We start from the raw sequence: 27818 nt of genomic DNA, 5'->3' as shown, positions 1-27818 counted from the left end.
TTTCTCCAAAAGTAAAGTAGTTGCAAACTCATGCTTTTAGAGACTTGTTTGGGCTCATGAGAGGAGTAGAAAAACATCAAAAATTTCAGTCCTGCATGATTCTACCAAGAAATGTGTGTTCATTGAAACCGCTGGTTTTTGATAGTTTGGGCCCTATTGAATAATGAATGTTTTGAATTTTCTCCAAAAGTAAAGTAGTTGCAAACTCATCCTTTTAGAAACTTGTTTGGGCTGTTGAGAGGAGTAAAAAACCATCAAAAATTTCAATCCTGCATGATTCTACCAAGAAATGTGATTCTTCATTCAAAACGCTGGTTTTTGCTATTGGGCTCTATTGAATAATGAATGTTTTGAATTTTCTCCAGAAGTAAAGTAGTTGCAAACTCATGCTTTTAGAGACTTGTTTGGGCTCATGAGAGGAGTAGAAAAACATCAAAAATTTCAGTCCTGCATGATTCTACCAAGAAATGTGTGTTCATTGAAACCGCTGGTTTTTGATAGTTTGGGCCCTATTGAATAATGAATGTTTTGAATTTTCTCCAAAAGTAAAGTAGTTGCAAACTCATCCTTTTAGAAACTTGTTTGGGCTGTTGAGAGGAGTAAAAAACCATCAAAAATTTCAATCCTGCATGATTCTACCAAGAAATGTGATTCTTCATTCAAAACGCTGGTTTTTGCTATTGGGCTCTATTGAATAATGAATGTTTTGAATTTTCTCCAAAAGTAAAGTAGTTGCAAACTCATGCTTTTAGAGACTTGTTTGGGCTCATGAGAGGAGTAGAAAAACATCAAAAATTTCAGTCCTGCATGATTCTACCAAGAAATGTGTGTTCATTGAAACCGCTGGTTTTTGATAGTTTGGGCCCTATTGAATAATGAATGTTTTGAATTTTCTCCAAAAGTAAAGTAGTTGCAAACTCATCCTTTTAGAAACTTGTTTGGGCTGTTGAGAGGAGTAAAAAACCATCAAAAATTTCAATCCTGCATGATTCTACCAAGAAATGTGATTCTTCATTCAAAACGCTGGTTTTTGCTATTGGGCTCTATTGAATAATGAATGTTTTGAATTTTCTCCAAAAGTAAAGTAGTTGCAAACTCATGCTTTTAGAGACTTGTTTGGGCTCATGAGAGGAGTAGAAAAACATCAAAAATTTCAGTCCTGCATGATTCTACCAAGAAATGTGTGTTCATTGAAACCGCTGGTTTTTGATAGTTTGGGCCCTATTGAATAATGAATGTTTTGAATTTTCTCCAAAAGTAAAGTAGTTGCAAACTCATCCTTTTAGAAACTTGTTTGGGCTGTTGAGAGGAGTGAAAAACCATCAAAAATTTCAATCCTGCATGATTTTACCAAGAAATGTGATTCTTCATTCAAAACCTGATTTTTGCTATTGGGCTCTATTGTATAGTGAATGTTTTGAATTTTCTCCAAAAGTAAAGTAGTTGCAAACTCATGCTTTTAGAGACTAGTTTGGGCTCATGAGAGGAGTAGAAAAACATCAAAAATTTCAGTCCTGCATGATTCTACCAAGAAATGTGTGTTCATTGAAACCGCTGGTTTTTGATAGTTTGGGCCCTATTGAATAATGAATGTTTTGAATTTTCTCCAAAAGTAAAGTAGTTGCAAACTCATCCTTTTAGAAACTTGTTTGGGCTGTTGAGAGGAGTAAAAAACCATCAAAAATTTCAATCCTGCATGATTCTACCAAGAAATGTGATTCTTCATTCAAAACGCTGGTTTTTGCTATTGGGCTCTATTGAATAATGAATGTTTTGAATTTTCTCCAAAAGTAAAGTAGTTGCAAACTCATGCTTTTAGAGACTTGTTTGGGCTCATGAGAGGAGTAGAAAAACATCAAAAATTTCAGTCCTGCATGATTCTACCAAGAAATGTGTGTTCATTGAAACCGCTGGTTTTTGATAATTTGGGCCCTATTGAATAATGAATGTTTTGAATTTTCTCCAAAAGTAAAGTAGTTGCAAACTCATCCTTTTAGAAACTTGTTTGGGCTGTTGAGAGGAGTAAAAAACCATCAAAAATTTCAATCCTGCATGATTTTACCAAGAAATGTGATTCTTCATTCAAAACCTGATTTTTGCTATTGGGCTCTATTGAATAGTGAATGTTTTGAATTTTCTCCAAAAGTAAAGTAGTTGCAAACTCATGCTTTTAGAGACTTGTTTGGGCTCATGAGAGGAGTAGAAAAACATCAAAAATTTCAGTCCTGCATGATTCTACCAAGAAATGTGTGTTCATTCAAACCGCTGGTTTTTGATAGTTTGGGCCCTATTGAATAATGAATGTTTTGAATTTTCTCCAAAAGTAAAGTAGTTGCAAACTCATGCTTTTAGAGACTTGTTTGGGCTCATGAGAGGAGTAGAAAAACATCAAAAATTTCAGTCCTGCATGATTCTACCAAGAAAAGTGTGTTCATTGAAACCGCTGGTTTTTGATAGTTTGGGCCCTATTGAATAATGAATGTTTTGAATTTTCTCCAAAAGTAAAGTAGTTGCAAACTCATCCTTTTAGAAACTTGTTTGGGCTGTTGAGAGGAGTAAAAAACCATCAAAAATTTCAATCCTGCATGATTCTACCAAGAAATGTGATTCTTCATTCAAAACGCTGGTTTTTGCTATTGGGCTCTATTGAATAATGAATATTTTGAATTTTCTCCAAAAGTAAAGTAGTTGCAAACTCATGCTTTTAGAGACTTGTTTGGGCTCATGAGAGGAGTAGAAAAACATCAAAAATTTCAGTCCTGCATGATTCTACCAAGAAATGTGTGTTCATTGAAACCGCTGGTTTTTGATAGTTTGGGCCCTATTGAATAATGAATGTTTTGAATTTTCTCCAAAAGTAAAGTAGTTGCAAACTCATCCTTTTAGAAACTTGTTTGGGCTGTTGAGAGGAGTAAAAAACCATCAAAAATTTCAATCCTGCATGATTCTACCAAGAAATGTGATTCTTCATTCAAAACGCTGGTTTTTGCTATTGGGCTCTATTGAATAATGAATGTTTTGAATTTTCTCCAGAAGTAAAGTAGTTGCAAACTCATGCTTTTAGAGACTTGTTTGGGCTCATGAGAGGAGTAGAAAAACATCAAAAATTTCAGTCCTGCATGATTCTACCAAGAAATGTGTGTTCATTGAAACCGCTGGTTTTTGATAGTTTGGGCCCTATTGAATAATGAATGTTTTGAATTTTCTCCAAAAGTAAAGTAGTTGCAAACTCATCCTTTTAGAAACTTGTTTGGGCTGTTGAGAGGAGTAAAAAACCATCAAAAATTTCAATCCTGCATGATTCTACCAAGAAATGTGATTCTTCATTCAAAACGCTGGTTTTTGCTATTGGGCTCTATTGAATAATGAATGTTTTGAATTTTCTCCAAAAGTAAAGTAGTTGCAAACTCATGCTTTTAGAGACTTGTTTGGGCTCATGAGAGGAGTAGAAAAACATCAAAAATTTCAGTCCTGCATGATTCTACCAAGAAATGTGTGTTCATTGAAACCGCTGGTTTTTGATAGTTTGGGCCCTATTGAATAATGAATGTTTTGAATTTTCTCCAAAAGTAAAGTAGTTGCAAACTCATCCTTTTAGAAACTTGTTTGGGCTGTTGAGAGGAGTGAAAAACCATCAAAAATTTCAATCCTGCATGATTTTACCAAGAAATGTGATTCTTCATTCAAAACCTGATTTTTGCTATTGGGCTCTATTGTATAGTGAATGTTTTGAATTTTCTCCAAAAGTAAAGTAGTTGCAAACTCATGCTTTTAGAGACTAGTTTGGGCTCATGAGAGGAGTAGAAAAACATCAAAAATTTCAGTCCTGCATGATTCTACCAAGAAATGTGTGTTCATTGAAACCGCTGGTTTTTGATAGTTTGGGCCCTATTGAATAATGAATGTTTTGAATTTTCTCCAAAAGTAAAGTAGTTGCAAACTCATCCTTTTAGAAACTTGTTTGGGCTGTTGAGAGGAGTAAAAAACCATCAAAAATTTCAATCCTGCATGATTCTACCAAGAAATGTGATTCTTCATTCAAAACGCTGGTTTTTGCTATTGGGCTCTATTGAATAATGAATGTTTTGAATTTTCTCCAAAAGTAAAGTAGTTGCAAACTCATGCTTTTAGAGACTTGTTTGGGCTCATGAGAGGAGTAGAAAAACATCAAAAATTTCAGTCCTGCATGATTCTACCAAGAAATGTGTGTTCATTGAAACCGCTGGTTTTTGATAATTTGGGCCCTATTGAATAATGAATGTTTTGAATTTTCTCCAAAAGTAAAGTAGTTGCAAACTCATCCTTTTAGAAACTTGTTTGGGCTGTTGAGAGGAGTAAAAAACCATCAAAAATTTCAATCCTGCATGATTTTACCAAGAAATGTGATTCTTCATTCAAAACCTGATTTTTGCTATTGGGCTCTATTGAATAGTGAATGTTTTGAATTTTCTCCAAAAGTAAAGTAGTTGCAAACTCATGCTTTTAGAGACTTGTTTGGGCTCATGAGAGGAGTAGAAAAACATCAAAAATTTCAGTCCTGCATGATTCTACCAAGAAATGTGTGTTCATTCAAACCGCTGGTTTTTGATAGTTTGGGCCCTATTGAATAATGAATGTTTTGAATTTTCTCCAAAAGTAAAGTAGTTGCAAACTCATGCTTTTAGAGACTTGTTTGGGCTCATGAGAGGAGTAGAAAAACATCAAAAATTTCAGTCCTGCATGATTCTACCAAGAAATGTGTGTTCATTCAAACCGCTGGTTTTTGATAGTTTGGGCCCTATTGAATAATGAATGTTTTGAATTTTCTCCAAAAGTAAAGTAGTTGCAAAGTCAAGCTTTTAGAGACTTGTTTGGGCTCATGAGAGGAGTAGAAAAACATCAAAAATTTCAGTCCTGCATGATTCTACCAAGAAATGTGTGTTCATTGAAACCGCTGGTTTTTGATAGTTTGGGCCCTATTGAATAATGAATGTTTTGAATTTTCTCCAAAAGTAAAGTAGTTGCAAACTCATCCTTTTAGAAACTTGTTTGGGCTGTTGAGAGGAGTAAAAAACCATCAAAAATTTCAATCCTGCATGATTCTACCAAGAAATGTGATTCTTCATTCAAAACGCTGGTTTTTGCTATTGGGCTCTATTGAATAATGAATGTTTTGAATTTTCTCCAAAAGTAAAGTAGTTGCAAACTCATGCTTTTAGAGACTTGTTTGGGCTCATGAGAGGAGTAGAAAAACATCAAAAATTTCAGTCCTGCATGATTCTACCAAGAAATGTGTGTTCATTGAAACCGCTGGTTTTTGATAGTTTGGGCCCTATTGAATAATGAATGTTTTGAATTTTCTCCAAAAGTAAAGTAGTTGCAAACTCATCCTTTTAGAAACTTGTTTGGGCTGTTGAGAGGAGTAAAAAACCATCAAAAATTTCAATCCTGCATGATTTTACCAAGAAATGTGATTCTTCATTCAAAACCTGATTTTTGCTATTGGGCTCTATTGAATAGTGAATGTTTTGAATTTTCTCCAAAAGTAAAGTAGTTGCAAACTCATGCTTTTAGAGACTTGTTTGGGCTCATGAGAGGAGTAGAAAAACATCAAAAATTTCAGTCCTGCATGATTCTACCAAGAAATGTGTGTTCATTCAAACCGCTGGTTTTTGATAGTTTGGGCCCTATTGAATAATGAATGTTTTGAATTTTCTCCAAAAGTAAAGTAGTTGCAAACTCATGCTTTTAGAGACTTGTTTGGGCTCATGAGAGGAGTAGAAAAACATCAAAAATTTCAGTCCTGCATGATTCTACCAAGAAATGTGTGTTCATTGAAACCGCTGGTTTTTGGTAGTTTGGGCCCTATTGAATAATGAATGTTTTGAATTTTCTCCAAAAGTAAAGTAGTTGCAAACTCATCCTTTTAGAAACTTGTTTGGGCTGTTGAGAGGAGTAAAAAACCATCAAAAATTTCAATCCTGCATGATTCTACCAAGAAATGTGATTCTTCATTCAAAACGCTGGTTTTTGCTATTGGGCTCTATTGAATAATGAATGTTTTGAATTTTCTCCAAAAGTAAAGTAGTTGCAAACTCATGCTTTTAGAGACTTGTTTGGGCTCATGAGAGGAGTAGAAAAACATCAAAAATTTCAGTCCTGCATGATTCTACCAAGAAATGTGTGTTCATTGAAACCGTTGGTTTTTGATAGTTTGGGCCCTATTGAATAATGAATGTTTTGAATTTTCTCCAAAAGTAAAGTAGTTGCAAACTCATCCTTTTAGAAACTTGTTTGGGCTGTTGAGAGGAGTAAAAAACCATCAAAAATTTCAATCCTGCATGATTCTACCAAGAAATGTGATTCTTCATTCAAAACGCTGGTTTTTGCTATTGGGCTCTATTGAATAATGAATGTTTTGAATTTTCTCCAAAAGTAAAGTAGTTGCAAACTCATGCTTTTAGAGACTTGTTTGGGCTCATGAGAGGAGTAGAAAAACATCAAAAATTTCAGTCCTGCATGATTCTACCAAGAAATGTGTGTTCATTGAAACCGCTGGTTTTTGATAGTTTGGGCCCTATTGAATAATGAATGTTTTGAATTTTCTCCAAAAGTAAAGTAGTTGCAAACTCATCCTTTTAGAAACTTGTTTGGGCTGTTGAGAGGAGTAAAAAACCATCAAAAATTTCAATCCTGCATGATTTTACCAAGAAATGTGATTCTTCATTCAAAACCTGATTTTTGCTATTGGGCTCTATTGAATAGTGAATGTTTTGAATTTTCTCCAAAAGTAAAGTAGTTGCAAACTCATGCTTTTAGAGACTTGTTTGGGCTCATGAGAGGAGTAGAAAAACATCAAAAATTTCAGTCCTGCATGATTCTACCAAGAAATGTGTGTTCATTCAAACCGCTGGTTTTTGATAGTTTGGGCCCTATTGAATAATGAATGTTTTGAATTTTCTCCAAAAGTAAAGTAGTTGCAAACTCAAGCTTTTAGAGACTTGTTTGGGCTCATGAGAGGAGTAGAAAAACATCAAAAATTTCAGTCCTGCATGATTCTACCAAGAAATGTGTGTTCATTGAAACCGCTGGTTTTTGATAGTTTGGGCCCTATTGAATAATGAATGTTTTGAATTTTCTCCATTTTCAAACAACTTTATTAAAATTTTACATAACATTAACAGTAATATTTTTACGTCATACCTATAGCCGTAGGATATACAGAAATAACAGTATTGTAGTAACATGAGTATTCAGTAGGAGTATCTAATAATAACATATAAAATATATATACCTTAACCGTAGTAATATATTTGAAGTACACCAAGATAGTCCTACATAGAATATATATACCTTAACAGTAGTAATATATTTAAGGTACAACGATATAGTCCTACAATAAACTAAAGTAATGTTTATATATCTTTATTTCTGTTTTGAAAGGGAAATGTTCACTTTATAAAGTATAATCAGGGGAAGAGCATTACAGCGTAAATGAATAGCAAATTAACTGAATCACACAGTAGGAGAGATCAGGAGCAAGTGATTTCAGATAAATTTTGATCTGAGGCGAAGCATATCCAGGATTTCCATCTTTTACTGAATGTTGCGAAGTAGTTATTTGCCATAGCATGACTTTTCTCGTATGAACAGTGCAACGACATTCTATCAGTAATATCACTGAGTTTGGGCGTTGCATTTTCATTCCATAGAGATGCTATGGCATTCTTTGTTATAAGAAACAAATGAATGACTGTTGGGATATGGGAAGGATGGATCTCATCAAGATTTAAGGACAATAATGCCATTTGTGGTGTTAGGGTAATTTTTTGTTTTGTCACCTCGTTAATTAACCTAGAGATCTCCAACCACAAAGGCCTAATATTAGGACATTCCCAGAAAACATGCAAAAGCGAACCTATAAACCCACAGTTTCTCCAGCAATCTGAAGATCTACCTGGGAATATTCTGGCTAATTTTACTGGCGTAAAGTACCACCTAGATATCAATTTATAAAAGGACTCATGTAGAGAGGCGCAAATATTAGACGAATATGTCCTTTTAAAAGCCTGTTTCCATTGTTCCATAGAGACTGAAATATTAATATCATTCTCCCAATTTAGCATATATGGGGTCTTCTCTAGATCCTCCGAACCATTTAAGAAATCGTAAATATTTCTCGATCTCCAGTGGAGTTTAACATTAGGATTACAAAGTAGCAGACTAGTAGATTCCGTTATAAATGATTTTTTCCTTATAAATTTTAGTATATATATTTTGAGCAGAGAAAAGAGATTGAAATCCTGGAAAGAAAAATTCTTTTGAGTCTTTAGTGTTTCGTTGCTTAAGAATTTCCTACCGTCATACAGATCTCCTATTACCCTAATACCTGATTTGTTCCAATCTGCCGGAATTTCTTTTTCCACTATCAGACCGAGAAATTTAATAGGAACATTTTTTAATTGAACATATCTTTGGCTCTGACTCTTTTTAATTTGGGGCCTAGCTAATTGTTTCCATGCTGAAAGGGTTGCAGAAATTGTTGGGGAATCATAATATGAAGGGGTGGATGACATAAGACATTCCAAGATTGCCTTTAGAAGAGTTTTATTTTTGTTGAAGTACATCTCAATTTCTACCCATGCTGGAGCATTGTTTGTATTTACCCAAAAAAAGGATTGCTTGATTAGATTAGCATAGTAATAATTAATTATGTTTGGAAGGGCGAGTCCGCCATTAAGTTTATTTCTAGTTAAAATGTGTGATGCTACTCTTGCTCTTTTCTTATTCCATATGAATTTATTTATATTGGACTGAAGCTTCCTGAGATATTTTAATGGGATAAATAATGGTATTGCTCTGAAGGTATAAAGTATTTTTGGGAGGGTAAAAAGTTTAAATAAAATTATTCTGCCTACCCATGAGATTTCCTGTTGAATTTTCTCCAAAAGTAAAGTAGTTGCAAACTCATCCTTTTAGAAACTTGTTTGGGCTGTTGAGAGGAGTAAAAAACCATCAAAAATTTCAATCCTGCATGATTCTACCAAGAAATGTGATTCTTCATTCAAAACGCTGGTTTTTGCTATTGGGCTCTATTGAATAATGAATGTTTTGAATTTTCTCCAAAAGTAAAGTAGTTGCAAACTCATGCTTTTAGAGACTTGTTTGGGCTCATGAGAGGAGTAGAAAAACATCAAAAATTTCAGTCCTGCATGATTCTACCAAGAAATGTGTGTTCATTGAAACCGCTGGTTTTTGATAGTTTGGGCCCTATTGAATAATGAATGTTTTGAATTTTCTCCAAAAGTAAAGTAGTTGCAAACTCATCCTTTTAGAAACTTGTTTGGGCTGTTGAGAGGAGTAAAAAACCATCAAAAATTTCAATCCTGCATGATTCTACCAAGAAATGTGATTCTTCATTCAAAACGCTGGTTTTTGCTATTGGGCTCTATTGAATAATGAATGTTTTGAATTTTCTCCAAAAGTAAAGTAGTTGCAAACTCATGCTTTTAGAGACTTGTTTGGGCTCATGAGAGGAGTAGAAAAACATCAAAAATTTCAGTCCTGCATGATTCTACCAAGAAATGTGTGTTCATTGAAACCGCTGGTTTTTGATAGTTTGGGCCCTATTGAATAATGAATGTTTTGAATTTTCTCCAAAAGTAAAGTAGTTGCAAACTCATCCTTTTAGAAACTTGTTTGGGCTGTTGAGAGGAGTAAAAAACCATCAAAAATTTCAATCCTGCATGATTCTACCAAGAAATGTGATTCTTCATTCAAAACGCTGGTTTTTGCTATTGGGCTCTATTGAATAATGAATGTTTTGAATTTTCTCCAAAAGTAAAGTAGTTGCAAACTCATGCTTTTAGAGACTTGTTTGGGCTCATGAGAGGAGTAGAAAAACATCAAAAATTTCAGTCCTGCATGATTCTACCAAGAAATGTGTGTTCATTGAAACCGCTGGTTTTTGATAATTTGGGCCCTATTGAATAATGAATGTTTTGAATTTTCTCCAAAAGTAAAGTAGTTGCAAACTCATCCTTTTAGAAACTTGTTTGGGCTGTTGAGAGGAGTAAAAAACCATCAAAAATTTCAATCCTGCATGATTTTACCAAGAAATGTGATTCTTCATTCAAAACCTGATTTTTGCTATTGGGCTCTATTGAATAGTGAATGTTTTGAATTTTCTCCAAAAGTAAAGTAGTTGCAAACTCATGCTTTTAGAGACTTGTTTGGGCTCATGAGAGGAGTAGAAAAACATCAAAAATTTCAGTCCTGCATGATTCTACCAAGAAATGTGTGTTCATTCAAACCGCTGGTTTTTGATAGTTTGGGCCCTATTGAATAATGAATGTTTTGAATTTTCTCCAAAAGTAAAGTAGTTGCAAACTCATGCTTTTAGAGACTTGTTTGGGCTCATGAGAGGAGTAGAAAAACATCAAAAATTTCAGTCCTGCATGATTCTACCAAGAAATGTGTGTTCATTCAAACCGCTGGTTTTTGATAGTTTGGGCCCTATTGAATAATGAATGTTTTGAATTTTCTCCAAAAGTAAAGTAGTTGCAAACTCAAGCTTTTAGAGACTTGTTTGGGCTCATGAGAGGAGTAGAAAAACATCAAAAATTTCAGTCCTGCATGATTCTACCAAGAAATGTGTGTTCATTGAAACCGCTGGTTTTTGATAGTTTGGGCCCTATTGAATAATGAATGTTTTGAATTTTCTCCAAAAGTAAAGTAGTTGCAAACTCATCCTTTTAGAAACTTGTTTGGGCTGTTGAGAGGAGTAAAAAACCATCAAAAATTTCAATCCTGCATGATTCTACCAAGAAATGTGATTCTTCATTCAAAACGCTGGTTTTTGCTATTGGGCTCTATTGAATAATGAATGTTTTGAATTTTCTCCAAAAGTAAAGTAGTTGCAAACTCATGCTTTTAGAGACTTGTTTGGGCTCATGAGAGGAGTAGAAAAACATCAAAAATTTCAGTCCTGCATGATTCTACCAAGAAATGTGTGTTCATTGAAACCGCTGGTTTTTGATAGTTTGGGCCCTATTGAATAATGAATGTTTTGAATTTTCTCCAAAAGTAAAGTAGTTGCAAACTCATCCTTTTAGAAACTTGTTTGGGCTGTTGAGAGGAGTAAAAAACCATCAAAAATTTCAATCCTGCATGATTTTACCAAGAAATGTGATTCTTCATTCAAAACCTGATTTTTGCTATTGGGCTCTATTGAATAGTGAATGTTTTGAATTTTCTCCAAAAGTAAAGTAGTTGCAAACTCATGCTTTTAGAGACTTGTTTGGGCTCATGAGAGGAGTAGAAAAACATCAAAAATTTCAGTCCTGCATGATTCTACCAAGAAATGTGTGTTCATTCAAACCGCTGGTTTTTGATAGTTTGGGCCCTATTGAATAATGAATGTTTTGAATTTTCTCCAAAAGTAAAGTAGTTGCAAACTCATGCTTTTAGAGACTTGTTTGGGCTCATGAGAGGAGTAGAAAAACATCAAAAATTTCAGTCCTGCATGATTCTACCAAGAAATGTGTGTTCATTGAAACCGCTGGTTTTTGATAGTTTGGGCCCTATTGAATAATGAATGTTTTGAATTTTCTCCAAAAGTAAAGTAGTTGCAAACTCATCCTTTTAGAAACTTGTTTGGGCTGTTGAGAGGAGTAAAAAACCATCAAAAATTTCAATCCTGCATGATTCTACCAAGAAATGTGATTCTTCATTCAAAACGCTGGTTTTTGCTATTGGGCTCTATTGAATAATGAATGTTTTGAATTTTCTCCAAAAGTAAAGTAGTTGCAAACTCATGCTTTTAGAGACTTGTTTGGGCTCATGAGAGGAGTAGAAAAACATCAAAAATTTCAGTCCTGCATGATTCTACCAAGAAATGTGTGTTCATTGAAACCGCTGGTTTTTGATAGTTTGGGCCCTATTGAATAATGAATGTTTTGAATTTTCTCCAAAAGTAAAGTAGTTGCAAACTCATCCTTTTAGAAACTTGTTTGGGCTGTTGAGAGGAGTAAAAAACCATCAAAAATTTCAATCCTGCATGATTCTACCAAGAAATGTGATTCTTCATTCAAAACGCTGGTTTTTGCTATTGGGCTCTATTGAATAATGAATGTTTTGAATTTTCTCCAAAAGTAAAGTAGTTGCAAACTCATGCTTTTAGAGACTTGTTTGGGCTCATGAGAGGAGTAGAAAAACATCAAAAATTTCAGTCCTGCATGATTCTACCAAGAAATGTGTGTTCATTGAAACCGCTGGTTTTTGATAGTTTGGGCCCTATTGAATAATGAATGTTTTGAATTTTCTCCAAAAGTAAAGTAGTTGCAAACTCATCCTTTTAGAAACTTGTTTGGGCTGTTGAGAGGAGTAAAAAACCATCAAAAATTTCAATCCTGCATGATTCTACCAAGAAATGTGATTCTTCATTCAAAACGCTGGTTTTTGCTATTGGGCTCTATTGAATAATGAATGTTTTGAATTTTCTCCAAAAGTAAAGTAGTTGCAAACTCATGCTTTTAGAGACTTGTTTGGGCTCATGAGAGGAGTAGAAAAACATCAAAAATTTCAGTCCTGCATGATTCTACCAAGAAATGTGTGTTCATTGAAACCGCTGGTTTTTGATAGTTTGGGCCCTATTGAATAATGAATGTTTTGAATTTTCTCCAAAAGTAAAGTAGTTGCAAACTCATCCTTTTAGAAACTTGTTTGGGCTGTTGAGAGGAGTGAAAAACCATCAAAAATTTCAATCCTGCATGATTTTACCAAGAAATGTGATTCTTCATTCAAAACCTGATTTTTGCTATTGGGCTCTATTGTATAGTGAATGTTTTGAATTTTCTCCAAAAGTAAAGTAGTTGCAAACTCATGCTTTTAGAGACTAGTTTGGGCTCATGAGAGGAGTAGAAAAACATCAAAAATTTCAGTCCTGCATGATTCTACCAAGAAATGTGTGTTCATTGAAACCGCTGGTTTTTGATAGTTTGGGCCCTATTGAATAATGAATGTTTTGAATTTTCTCCAAAAGTAAAGTAGTTGCAAACTCATCCTTTTAGAAACTTGTTTGGGCTGTTGAGAGGAGTAAAAAACCATCAAAAATTTCAATCCTGCATGATTCTACCAAGAAATGTGATTCTTCATTCAAAACGCTGGTTTTTGCTATTGGGCTCTATTGAATAATGAATGTTTTGAATTTTCTCCAAAAGTAAAGTAGTTGCAAACTCATGCTTTTAGAGACTTGTTTGGGCTCATGAGAGGAGTAGAAAAACATCAAAAATTTCAGTCCTGCATGATTCTACCAAGAAATGTGTGTTCATTGAAACCGCTGGTTTTTGATAATTTGGGCCCTATTGAATAATGAATGTTTTGAATTTTCTCCAAAAGTAAAGTAGTTGCAAACTCATCCTTTTAGAAACTTGTTTGGGCTGTTGAGAGGAGTAAAAAACCATCAAAAATTTCAATCCTGCATGATTTTACCAAGAAATGTGATTCTTCATTCAAAACCTGATTTTTGCTATTGGGCTCTATTGAATAGTGAATGTTTTGAATTTTCTCCAAAAGTAAAGTAGTTGCAAACTCATGCTTTTAGAGACTTGTTTGGGCTCATGAGAGGAGTAGAAAAACATCAAAAATTTCAGTCCTGCATGATTCTACCAAGAAATGTGTGTTCATTCAAACCGCTGGTTTTTGATAGTTTGGGCCCTATTGAATAATGAATGTTTTGAATTTTCTGCAAAAGTAAAGTAGTTGCAAACTCATGCTTTTAGAGACTTGTTTGGGCTCATGAGAGGAGTAGAAAAACATCAAAAATTTCAGTCCTGCATGATTCTACCAAGAAATGTGTGTTCATTCAAACCGCTGGTTTTTGATAGTTTGGGCCCTATTGAATAATGAATGTTTTGAATTTTCTCCAAAAGTAAAGTAGTTGCAAACTCAAGCTTTTAGAGACTTGTTTGGGCTCATGAGAGGAGTAGAAAAACATCAAAAATTTCAGTCCTGCATGATTCTACCAAGAAATGTGTGTTCATTGAAACCGCTGGTTTTTGATAGTTTGGGCCCTATTGAATAATGAATGTTTTGAATTTTCTCCAAAAGTAAAGTAGTTGCAAACTCATCCTTTTAGAAACTTGTTTGGGCTGTTGAAAGGAGTAAAAAACCATCAAAAATTTCAATCCTGCATGATTCTACCAAGAAATGTGATTCTTCATTCAAAACGCTGGTTTTTGCTATTGGGCTCTATTGAATAATGAATGTTTTGAATTTTCTCCAAAAGTAAAGTAGTTGCAAACTCATGCTTTTAGAGACTTGTTTGGGCTCATGAGAGGAGTAGAAAAACATCAAAAATTTCAGTCCTGCATGATTCTACCAAGAAATGTGTGTTCATTGAAACCGCTGGTTTTTGATAGTTTGGGCCCTATTGAATAATGAATGTTTTGAATTTTCTCCAAAAGTAAAGTAGTTGCAAACTCATCCTTTTAGAAACTTGTTTGGGCTGTTGAGAGGAGTAAAAAACCATCAAAAATTTCAATCCTGCATGATTTTACCAAGAAATGTGATTCTTCATTCAAAACCTGATTTTTGCTATTGGGCTCTATTGAATAGTGAATGTTTTGAATTTTCTCCAAAAGTAAAGTAGTTGCAAACTCATGCTTTTAGAGACTTGTTTGGGCTCATGAGAGGAGTAGAAAAACATCAAAAATTTCAGTCCTGCATGATTCTACCAAGAAATGTGTGTTCATTCAAACCGCTGGTTTTTGATAGTTTGGGCCCTATTGAATAATGAATGTTTTGAATTTTCTCCAAAAGTAAAGTAGTTGCAAACTCATGCTTTTAGAGACTTGTTTGGGCTCATGAGAGGAGTAGAAAAACATCAAAAATTTCAGTCCTGCATGATTCTACCAAGAAATGTGTGTTCATTGAAACCGCTGGTTTTTGATAGTTTGGGCCCTATTGAATAATGAATGTTTTGAATTTTCTCCAAAAGTAAAGTAGTTGCAAACTCATCCTTTTAGAAACTTGTTTGGGCTGTTGAGAGGAGTAAAAAACCATCAAAAATTTCAATCCTGCATGATTCTACCAAGAAATGTGATTCTTCATTCAAAACGCTGGTTTTTGCTATTGGGCTCTATTGAATAATGAATGTTTTGAATTTTCTCCAAAAGTAAAGTAGTTGCAAACTCATGCTTTTAGAGACTTGTTTGGGCTCATGAGAGGAGTAGAAAAACATCAAAAATTTCAGTCCTGCATGATTCTACCAAGAAATGTGTGTTCATTGAAACCGCTGGTTTTTGATAGTTTGGGCCCTATTGAATAATGAATGTTTTGAATTTTCTCCAAAAGTAAAGTAGTTGCAAACTCATCCTTTTAGAAACTTGTTTGGGCTGTTGAGAGGAGTAAAAAACCATCAAAAATTTCAATCCTGCATGATTCTACCAAGAAATGTGATTCTTCATTCAAAACGCTGGTTTTTGCTATTGGGCTCTATTGAATAATGAATGTTTTGAATTTTCTCCAGAAGTAAAGTAGTTGCAAACTCATGCTTTTAGAGACTTGTTTGGGCTCATGAGAGGAGTAGAAAAACATCAAAAATTTCAGTCCTGCATGATTCTACCAAGAAATGTGTGTTCATTGAAACCGCTGGTTTTTGATAGTTTGGGCCCTATTGAATAATGAATGTTTTGAATTTTCTCCAAAAGTAAAGTAGTTGCAAACTCATCCTTTTAGAAACTTGTTTGGGCTGTTGAGAGGAGTAAAAAACCATCAAAAATTTCAATCCTGCATGATTCTACCAAGAAATGTGATTCTTCATTCAAAACGCTGGTTTTTGCTATTGGGCTCTATTGAATAATGAATGTTTTGAATTTTCTCCAAAAGTAAAGTAGTTGCAAACTCATGCTTTTAGAGACTTGTTTGGGCTCATGAGAGGAGTAGAAAAACATCAAAAATTTCAGTCCTGCATGATTCTACCAAGAAATGTGTGTTCATTGAAACCGCTGGTTTTTGATAGTTTGGGCCCTATTGAATAATGAATGTTTTGAATTTTCTCCAAAAGTAAAGTAGTTGCAAACTCATCCTTTTAGAAACTTGTTTGGGCTGTTGAGAGGAGTAAAAAACCATCAAAAATTTCAATCCTGCATGATTCTACCAAGAAATGTGATTCTTCATTCAAAACGCTGGTTTTTGCTATTGGGCTCTATTGAATAATGAATGTTTTGAATTTTCTCCAAAAGTAAAGTAGTTGCAAACTCATGCTTTTAGAGACTTGTTTGGGCTCATGAGAGGAGTAGAAAAACATCAAAAATTTCAGTCCTGCATGATTCTACCAAGAAATGTGTGTTCATTGAAACCGCTGGTTTTTGATAGTTTGGGCCCTATTGAATAATGAATGTTTTGAATTTTCTCCAAAAGTAAAGTAGTTGCAAACTCATCCTTTTAGAAACTTGTTTGGGCTGTTGAGAGGAGTGAAAAACCATCAAAAATTTCAATCCTGCATGATTTTACCAAGAAATGTGATTCTTCATTCAAAACCTGATTTTTGCTATTGGGCTCTATTGTATAGTGAATGTTTTGAATTTTCTCCAAAAGTAAAGTAGTTGCAAACTCATGCTTTTAGAGACTAGTTTGGGCTCATGAGAGGAGTAGAAAAACATCAAAAATTTCAGTCCTGCATGATTCTACCAAGAAATGTGTGTTCATTGAAACCGCTGGTTTTTGATAGTTTGGGCCCTATTGAATAATGAATGTTTTGAATTTTCTCCAAAAGTAAAGTAGTTGCAAACTCATCCTTTTAGAAACTTGTTTGGGCTGTTGAGAGGAGTAAAAAACCATCAAAAATTTCAATCCTGCATGATTCTACCAAGAAATGTGATTCTTCATTCAAAACGCTGGTTTTTGCTATTGGGCTCTATTGAATAATGAATGTTTTGAATTTTCTCCAAAAGTAAAGTAGTTGCAAACTCATGCTTTTAGAGACTTGTTTGGGCTCATGAGAGGAGTAGAAAAACATCAAAAATTTCAGTCCTGCATGATTCTACCAAGAAATGTGTGTTCATTGAAACCGCTGGTTTTTGATAATTTGGGCCCTATTGAATAATGAATGTTTTGAATTTTCTCCAAAAGTAAAGTAGTTGCAAACTCATCCTTTTAGAAACTTGTTTGGGCTGTTGAGAGGAGTAAAAAACCATCAAAAATTTCAATCCTGCATGATTTTACCAAGAAATGTGATTCTTCATTCAAAACCTGATTTTTGCTATTGGGCTCTATTGAATAGTGAATGTTTTGAATTTTCTCCAAAAGTAAAGTAGTTGCAAACTCATGCTTTTAGAGACTTGTTTGGGCTCATGAGAGGAGTAGAAAAACATCAAAAATTTCAGTCCTGCATGATTCTACCAAGAAATGTGTGTTCATTCAAACCGCTGGTTTTTGATAGTTTGGGCCCTATTGAATAATGAATGTTTTGAATTTTCTCCAAAAGTAAAGTAGTTGCAAACTCATGCTTTTAGAGACTTGTTTGGGCTCATGAGAGGAGTAGAAAAACATCAAAAATTTCAGTCCTGCATGATTCTACCAAGAAATGTGTGTTCATTGAAACCGCTGGTTTTTGATAGTTTGGGCCCTATTGAATAATGAATGTTTTGAATTTTCTCCAAAAGTAAAGTAGTTGCAAACTCATCCTTTTAGAAACTTGTTTGGGCTGTTGAGAGGAGTAAAAAACCATCAAAAATTTCAATCCTGCATGATTCTACCAAGAAATGTGATTCTTCATTCAAAACGCTGGTTTTTGCTATTGGGCTCTATTGAATAATGAATGTTTTGAATTTTCTCCAAAAGTAAAGTAGTTGCAAACTCATGCTTTTAGAGACTTGTTTGGGCTCATGAGAGGAGTAGAAAAACATCAAAAATTTCAGTCCTGCATGATTCTACCAAGAAATGTGTGTTCATTGAAACCGCTGGTTTTTGATAGTTTGGGCCCTATTGAATAATGAATGTTTTGAATTTTCTCCAAAAGTAAAGTAGTTGCAAACTCATCCTTTTAGAAACTTGTTTGGGCTGTTGAGAGGAGTAAAAAACCATCAAAAATTTCAATCCTGCATGATTCTACCAAGAAATGTGATTCTTCATTCAAAACGCTGGTTTTTGCTATTGGGCTCTATTGAATAATGAATGTTTTGAATTTTCTCCAGAAGTAAAGTAGTTGCAAACTCATGCTTTTAGAGACTTGTTTGGGCTCATGAGAGGAGTAGAAAAACATCAAAAATTTCAGTCCTGCATGATTCTACCAAGAAATGTGTGTTCATTGAAACCGCTGGTTTTTGATAGTTTGGGCCCTATTGAATAATGAATGTTTTGAATTTTCTCCAAAAGTAAAGTAGTTGCAAACTCATCCTTTTAGAAACTTGTTTGGGCTGTTGAGAGGAGTAAAAAACCATCAAAAATTTCAATCCTGCATGATTCTACCAAGAAATGTGATTCTTCATTCAAAACGCTGGTTTTTGCTATTGGGCTCTATTGAATAATGAATGTTTTGAATTTTCTCCAAAAGTAAAGTAGTTGCAAACTCATGCTTTTAGAGACTTGTTTGGGCTCATGAGAGGAGTAGAAAAACATCAAAAATTTCAGTCCTGCATGATTCTACCAAGAAATGTGTGTTCATTGAAACCGCTGGTTTTTGATAGTTTGGGCCCTATTGAATAATGAATGTTTTGAATTTTCTCCAAAAGTAAAGTAGTTGCAAACTCATCCTTTTAGAAACTTGTTTGGGCTGTTGAGAGGAGTAAAAAACCATCAAAAATTTCAATCCTGCATGATTCTACCAAGAAATGTGATTCTTCATTCAAAACGCTGGTTTTTGCTATTGGGCTCTATTGAATAATGAATGTTTTGAATTTTCTCCAAAAGTAAAGTAGTTGCAAACTCATGCTTTTAGAGACTTGTTTGGGCTCATGAGAGGAGTAGAAAAACATCAAAAATTTCAGTCCTGCATGATTCTACCAAGAAATGTGTGTTCATTGAAACCGCTGGTTTTTGATAGTTTGGGCCCTATTGAATAATGAATGTTTTGAATTTTCTCCAAAAGTAAAGTAGTTGCAAACTCATCCTTTTAGAAACTTGTTTGGGCTGTTGAGAGGAGTGAAAAACCATCAAAAATTTCAATCCTGCATGATTTTACCAAGAAATGTGATTCTTCATTCAAAACCTGATTTTTGCTATTGGGCTCTATTGTATAGTGAATGTTTTGAATTTTCTCCAAAAGTAAAGTAGTTGCAAACTCATGCTTTTAGAGACTAGTTTGGGCTCATGAGAGGAGTAGAAAAACATCAAAAATTTCAGTCCTGCATGATTCTACCAAGAAATGTGTGTTCATTGAAACCGCTGGTTTTTGATAGTTTGGGCCCTATTGAATAATGAATGTTTTGAATTTTCTCCAAAAGTAAAGTAGTTGCAAACTCATCCTTTTAGAAACTTGTTTGGGCTGTTGAGAGGAGTAAAAAACCATCAAAAATTTCAATCCTGCATGATTCTACCAAGAAATGTGATTCTTCATTCAAAACGCTGGTTTTTGCTATTGGGCTCTATTGAATAATGAATGTTTTGAATTTTCTCCAAAAGTAAAGTAGTTGCAAACTCATGCTTTTAGAGACTTGTTTGGGCTCATGAGAGGAGTAGAAAAACATCAAAAATTTCAGTCCTGCATGATTCTACCAAGAAATGTGTGTTCATTGAAACCGCTGGTTTTTGATAATTTGGGCCCTATTGAATAATGAATGTTTTGAATTTTCTCCAAAAGTAAAGTAGTTGCAAACTCATCCTTTTAGAAACTTGTTTGGGCTGTTGAGAGGAGTAAAAAACCATCAAAAATTTCAATCCTGCATGATTTTACCAAGAAATGTGATTCTTCATTCAAAACCTGATTTTTGCTATTGGGCTCTATTGAATAGTGAATGTTTTGAATTTTCTCCAAAAGTAAAGTAGTTGCAAACTCATGCTTTTAGAGACTTGTTTGGGCTCATGAGAGGAGTAGAAAAACATCAAAAATTTCAGTCCTGCATGATTCTACCAAGAAATGTGTGTTCATTCAAACCGCTGGTTTTTGATAGTTTGGGCCCTATTGAATAATGAATGTTTTGAATTTTCTCCAAAAGTAAAGTAGTTGCAAACTCATGCTTTTAGAGACTTGTTTGGGCTCATGAGAGGAGTAGAAAAACATCAAAAATTTCAGTCCTGCATGATTCTACCAAGAAATGTGTGTTCATTGAAACCGCTGGTTTTTGATAGTTTGGGCCCTATTGAATAATGAATGTTTTGAATTTTCTCCAAAAGTAAAGTAGTTGCAAACTCATCCTTTTAGAAACTTGTTTGGGCTGTTGAGAGGAGTAAAAAACCATCAAAAATTTCAATCCTGCATGATTCTACCAAGAAATGTGATTCTTCATTCAAAACGCTGGTTTTTGCTATTGGGCTCTATTGAATAATGAATGTTTTGAATTTTCTCCAAAAGTAAAGTAGTTGCAAACTCATGCTTTTAGAGACTTGTTTGGGCTCATGAGAGGAGTAGAAAAACATCAAAAATTTCAGTCCTGCATGATTCTACCAAGAAATGTGTGTTCATTGAAACCGCTGGTTTTTGATAGTTTGGGCCCTATTGAATAATGAATGTTTTGAATTTTCTCCAAAAGTAAAGTAGTTGCAAACTCATCCTTTTAGAAACTTGTTTGGGCTGTTGAGAGGAGTAAAAAACTATCAAAAATTTCAATCCTGCATGATTTTACCAAGAAATGTGATTCTTCATTCAAAACCTGATTTTTGCTATTGGGCTCTATTGAATAGTGAATGTTTTGAATTTTCTCCAAAAGTAAAGTAGTTGCAAACTCATGCTTTTAGAGACTAGTTTGGGCTCATGAGAGGAGTAGAAAAACATCAAAAATTTCAGTCCTGCATGATTCTACCAAGAAATGTGTGTTCATTGAAACCGCTGGTTTTTGATAGTTTGGGCCCTATTGAATAATGAATGTTTTGAATTTTCTCCAAAAGTAAAGTAGTTGCAAACTCATCCTTTTAGAAACTTGTTTGGGCTGTTGAGAGGAGTAAAAAACCATCAAACATTTCAATCCTGCATGATTCTACCAAGAAATGTGATTCTTCATTCAAAACCTGATTTTTGCTATTGGGCTCTATTGAATAGTGAATGTTCTGAATTTTCTCCAAAAGTAAAGTAGTTGCAAACTCATGCTTTTAGAGACTTGTTTGGGCTCATGAGATGAGTAGAAAAACATCAAAAATTTCAGTCCTGCATGATTCTACCAAGACATGTGTGTTCATTGAAACGGCTGGTTTTTGATAGTTTGGGCCCTATTGAATAATGAATGTTTTGAATTTTCTCCAAAAGTAAAGTAGTTGCAAACTCATCCTTTTAGAAACTTGTTTGGGCTGTTGAGAGGAGTAAAAAACCATCAAAAATTTCAATCCTGCATGATTCTACCAAGAAATGTGATTCTTCATTCAAAACGCTGGTTTTTGCTATTGGGCTCTATTGAATAATGAATGTTTTGAATTTTCTCCAAAAGTAAAGTAGTTGCAAACTCATGCTTTTAGAGACTTGTTTGGGCTCATGAGAGGAGTAGAAAAACATCAAAAATTTCAGTCCTGCATGATTCTACCAAGAAATGTGTGTTCATTGAAACCGCTGGTTTTTGATAGTTTGGGCCCTATTGAATAATGAATGTTTTGAATTTTCTCCAAAAGTAAAGTAGTTGCAAACTCATCCTTTTAGAAACTTGTTTGGGCTGTTGAGAGGAGTAAAAAACCATCAAAAATTTCAATCCTGCATGATTTTACCAAGAAATGTGATTCTTCATTCAAAACCTGATTTTTGCTATTGGGCTCTATTGAATAGTGAATGTTTTGAATTTTCTCCAAAAGTAAAGTAGTTGCAAACTCATGCTTTTAGAGACTTGTTTGGGCTCATGAGAGGAGTAGAAAAACATCAAAAATTTCAGTCCTGCATGATTCTACCAAGAAATGTGTGTTCATTCAAACCGCTGGTTTTTGATAGTTTGGGCCCTATTGAATAATGAATGTTTTGAATTTTCTCCAAAAGTAAAGTAGTTGCAAACTCATGCTTTTAGAGACTTGTTTGGGCTCATGAGAGGAGTAGAAAAACATCAACAATTTCAGTCCTGCATGATTCTACCAAGAAATGTGTGTTCATTGAAACCGCTGGTTTTTGATAGTTTGGGCCCTATTGAATAATGAATGTTTTGAATTTTCTCCAAAAGTAAAGTAGTTGCAAACTCATCCTTTTAGAAACTTGTTTGGGCTGTTGAGAGGAGTAAAAAACCATCAAAAATTTCAATCCTGCATGATTCTACCAAGAAATGTGATTCTTCATTCAAAACGCTGGTTTTTGCTATTGGGCTCTATTGAATAATGAATGTTTTGAATTTTCTCCAAAAGTAAAGTAGTTGCAAACTCATGCTTTTAGAGACTTGTTTGGGCTCATGAGAGGAGTAGAAAAACATCAAAAATTTCAGTCCTGCATGATTCTACCAAGAAATGTGTGTTCATTGAAACCGCTGGTTTTTGATAGTTTGGGCCCTATTGAATAATGAATGTTTTGAATTTTCTCCAAAAGTAAAGTAGTTGCAAACTCATCCTTTTAGAAACTTGTTTGGGCTGTTGAGAGGAGTAAAAAACCATCAAAAATTTCAATCCTGCATGATTTTACCAAGAAATGTGATTCTTCATTCAAAACCTGATTTTTGCTATTGGGCTCTATTGAATAGTGAATGTTTTGAATTTTCTCCAAAAGTAAAGTAGTTGCAAACTCATGCTTTTAGAGACTTGTTTGGGCTCATGAGAGGAGTAGAAAAACATCAAAAATTTCAGTCCTGCATGATTCTACCAAGAAATGTGTGTTCATTCAAACCGCTGGTTTTTGATAGTTTGGGCCCTATTGAATAATGAATGTTTTGAATTTTCTCCAAAAGTAAAGTAGTTGCAAACTCATCCTTTTAGAAACTTGTTTGGGCTGTTGAGAGGAGTAAAAAACCATCAAAAATTTCAATCCTGCATGATTCTACCAAGAAATGTGATTCTTCATTCAAAACGCTGGTTTTTGCTATTGGGCTCTATTGAATAATGAATGTTTTGAATTTTCTCCAAAAGTAAAGTAGTTGCAAACTCATGCTTTTAGAGACTTGTTTGGGCTCATGAGAGGAGTAGAAAAACATCAAAAATTTCAGTCCTGCATGATTCTACCAAGAAATGTGTGTTCATTGAAACCGCTGGTTTTTGATAGTTTGGGCCCTATTGAATAATGAATGTTTTGAATTTTCTCCAAAAGTAAAGTAGTTGCAAACTCATCCTTTTAGAAACTTGTTTGGGCTGTTGAGAGGAGTAAAAAACCATCAAAAATTTCAATCCTGCATGATTTTACCAAGAAATGTGATTCTTCATTCAAAACCTGATTTTTGCTATTGGGCTCTATTGAATAGTGAATGTTTTGAATTTTCTCCAAAAGTAAAGTAGTTGCAAACTCATGCTTTTAGAGACTTGTTTGGGCTCATGAGAGGAGTAGAAAAACATCAAAAATTTCAGTCCTGCATGATTCTACCAAGAAATGTGTGTTCATTCAAACCGCTGGTTTTTGATAGTTTGGGCCCTATTGAATAATGAATGTTTTGAATTTTCTCCAAAAGTAAAGTAGTTGCAAACTCATGCTTTTAGAGACTTGTTTGGGCTCATGAGAGGAGTAGAAAAACATCAACAATTTCAGTCCTGCATGATTCTACCAAGAAATGTGTGTTCATTGAAACCGCTGGTTTTTGATAGTTTGGGCCCTATTGAATAATGAATGTTTTGAATTTTCTCCAAAAGTAAAGTAGTTGCAAACTCATCCTTTTAGAAACTTGTTTGGGCTGTTGAGAGGAGTAAAAAACCATCAAAAATTTCAATCCTGCATGATTCTACCAAGAAATGTGATTCTTCATTCAAAACGCTGGTTTTTGCTATTGGGCTCTATTGAATAATGAATGTTTTGAATTTTCTCCAAAAGTAAAGTAGTTGCAAACTCATGCTTTTAGAGACTTGTTTGGGCTCATGAGAGGAGTAGAAAAACATCAAAAATTTCAGTCCTGCATGATTCTACCAAGAAATGTGTGTTCATTGAAACCGCTGGTTTTTGATAGTTTGGGCCCTATTGAATAATGAATGTTTTGAATTTTCTCCAAAAGTAAAGTAGTTGCAAACTCATCCTTTTAGAAACTTGTTTGGGCTGTTGAGAGGAGTAAAAAACCATCAAAAATTTCAATCCTGCATGATTTTACCAAGAAATGTGATTCTTCATTCAAAACCTGATTTTTGCTATTGGGCTCTATTGAATAGTGAATGTTTTGAATTTTCTCCAAAAGTAAAGTAGTTGCAAACTCATGCTTTTAGAGACTTGTTTGGGCTCATGAGAGGAGTAGAAAAACATCAAAAATTTCAGTCCTGCATGATTCTACCAAGAAATGTGTGTTCATTCAAACCGCTGGTTTTTGATAGTTTGGGCCCTATTGAATAATGAATGTTTTGAATTTTCTCCAAAAGTAAAGTAGTTGCAAACTCATGCTTTTAGAGACTTGTTTGGGCTCATGAGAGGAGTAGAAAAACATCAAAAATTTCAGTCCTGCATGATTCTACCAAGAAATGTGTGTTCATTGAAACCGCTGGTTTTTGATAGTTTGGGCCCTATTGAATAATGAATGTTTTGAATTTTCTCCAAAAGTAAAGTAGTTGCAAACTCATCCTTTTAGAAACTTGTTTGGGCTGTTGAGAGGAGTAAAAAACCATCAAAAATTTCAATCCTGCATGATTCTACCAAGAAATGTGATTCTTCATTCAAAACGCTGGTTTTTGCTATTGGGCTCTATTGAATAATGAATGTTTTGAATTTTCTCCAAAAGTAAAGTAGTTGCAAACTCATGCTTTTAGAGACTTGTTTGGGCTCATGAGAGGAGTAGAAAAACATCAAAAATTTCAGTCCTGCATGATTCTACCAAGAAATGTGTGTTCATTGAAACCGCTGGTTTTTGATAGTTTGGGCCCTATTGAATAATGAATGTTTTGAATTTTCTCCAAAAGTAAAGTAGTTGCAAACTCATCCTTTTAGAAACTTGTTTGGGCTGTTGAGAGGAGTAAAAAACCATCAAAAATTTCAATCCTGCATGATTTTACCAAGAAATGTGATTCTTCATTCAAAACCTGATTTTTGCTATTGGGCTCTATTGAATAGTGAATGTTTTGAATTTTCTCCAAAAGTAAAGTAGTTGCAAACTCATGCTTTTAGAGACTTGTTTGGGCTCATGAGAGGAGTAGAAAAACATCAAAAATTTCAGTCCTGCATGATTCTACCAAGAAATGTGTGTTCATTCAAACCGCTGGTTTTTGATAGTTTGGGCCCTATTGAATAATGAATGTTTTGAATTTTCTCCAAAAGTAAAGTAGTTGCAAACTCATCCTTTTAGAAACTTGTTTGGGCTGTTGAGAGGAGTAAAAAACCATCAAAAATTTCAATCCTGCATGATTCTACCAAGAAATGTGATTCTTCATTCAAAACGCTGGTTTTTGCTATTGGGCTCTATTGAATAATGAATGTTTTGAATTTTCTCCAAAAGTAAAGTAGTTGCAAACTCATGCTTTTAGAGACTTGTTTGGGCTCATGAGAGGAGTAGAAAAACATCAAAAATTTCAGTCCTGCATGATTCTACCAAGAAATGTGTGTTCATTGAAACCGCTGGTTTTTGATAGTTTGGGCCCTATTGAATAATGAATGTTTTGAATTTTCTCCAAAAGTAAAGTAGTTGCAAACTCATCCTTTTAGAAACTTGTTTGGGCTGTTGAGAGGAGTAAAAAACCATCAAAAATTTCAATCCTGCATGATTTTACCAAGAAATGTGATTCTTCATTCAAAACCTGATTTTTGCTATTGGGCTCTATTGAATAGTGAATGTTTTGAATTTTCTCCAAAAGTAAAGTAGTTGCAAACTCATGCTTTTAGAGACTTGTTTGGGCTCATGAGAGGAGTAGAAAAACATCAAAAATTTCAGTCCTGCATGATTCTACCAAGAAATGTGTGTTCATTGAAACCGCTGGTTTTTGATAGTTTGGGCCCTATTGAATAATGAATGTTTTGAATTTTCTCCAAAAGTAAAGTAGTTGCAAACTCATCCTTTTAGAAACTTGTTTGGGCTGTTGAGAGGAGTAAAAAACCATCAAAAATTTCAATCCTGCATGATTCTACAAAGAAATGTGATTCTTCATTCAAAACCTGATTTTTGCTATTGGGCTCTATTGAATAGTGAATGTTTTGAATTTTCTCCAAAAGTAAAGTAGTTGCAAACTCATGCTTTTAGAGACTTGTTTGGGCTCATGAGATGAGTAGAAAAACATCAAAAATTTCAGTCTTGCATGATTCTACCAAGACATGTGTGTTCATTGAAACGGCTGGTTTTTGATAGTTTGGGCCCTATTGAATAATGAATGTTTTGAATTTTCTCCAAAAGTAAAGTAGTTGCAAACTCATCCTTTTAGAAACTTGTTTGGGCTGTTGAGAGGAGTAAAAAACCATCAAAAATTTCAATCCTGCATGATTCTACCAAGAAATGTGATTCTTCATTCAAAACGCTGGTTTTTGCTATTGGGCTCTATTGAATAATGAATGTTTTGAATTTTCTCCAAAAGTAAAGTAGTTGCAAACTCATGCTTTTAGAGACTTGTTTGGGCTCATGAGAGGAGTAGAAAAACATCAAAAATTTCAGTCCTGCATGATTCTACCAAGAAATGTGTGTTCATTGAAACCGCTGGTTTTTGATAGTTTGGGCCCTATTGAATAATGAATGTTTTGAATTTTCTCCAAAAGTAAAGTAGTTGCAAACTCATCCTTTTAGAAACTTGTTTGGGCTGTTGAGAGGAGTAAAAAACCATCAAAAATTTCAATCCTGCATGATTTTACCAAGAAATGTGATTCTTCATTCAAAACCTGATTTTTGCTATTGGGCTCTATTGAATAGTGAATGTTTTGAATTTTCTCCAAAAGTAAAGTAGTTGCAAACTCATGCTTTTAGAGACTTGTTTGGGCTCATGAGAGGAGTAGAAAAACATCAAAAATTTCAGTCCTGCATGATTCTACCAAGAAATGTGTGTTCATTCAAACCGCTGGTTTTTGATAGTTTGGGCCCTATTGAATAATGAATGTTTTGAATTTTCTCCAAAAGTAAAGTAGTTGCAAACTCATGCTTTTAGAGACTTGTTTGGGCTCATGAGAGGAGTAGAAAAACATCAAAAATTTCAGTCCTGCATGATTCTACCAAGAAATGTGTGTTCATTGAAACCGCTGGTTTTTGATAGTTTGGGCCCTATTGAATAATGAATGTTTTGAATTTTCTCCAAAAGTAAAGTAGTTGCAAACTCATCCTTTTAGAAACTTGTTTGGGCTGTTGAGAGGAGTAAAAAACCATCAAAAATTTCAATCCTGCATGATTCTACCAAGAAATGTGATTCTTCATTCAAAACGCTGGTTTTTGCTATTGGGCTCTATTGAATAATGAATGTTTTGAATTTTCTCCAAAAGTAAAGTATTTGCAAACTCATGCTTTTAGAGACTTGTTTGGGCTCATGAGAGGAGTAGAAAAACATCAAAAATTTCAGTCCTGCATGATTCTACCAAGAAATGTGTGTTTATTGAAACCGCTGGTTTTTGATAGTTTGGGCCCTATTGAATAGTGAATGTTTTGAATTTTCTCCAAAAGTAAAGTAGTTGCAAACTCATGCTTTTAGAGACTAGTTTG

The sequence above is a fragment of the Dendrobates tinctorius genome, unplaced genomic scaffold (genome assembly GCF_039654945.1).
Source record: "Dendrobates tinctorius isolate UK_male_01 unplaced genomic scaffold, ASM3965494v1 ptg000076l, whole genome shotgun sequence".
Lineage (NCBI taxonomy): Eukaryota > Metazoa > Chordata > Amphibia > Anura > Dendrobatidae > Dendrobates > Dendrobates tinctorius.
Note: the sequence above shows the minus strand (reverse complement) of the source record.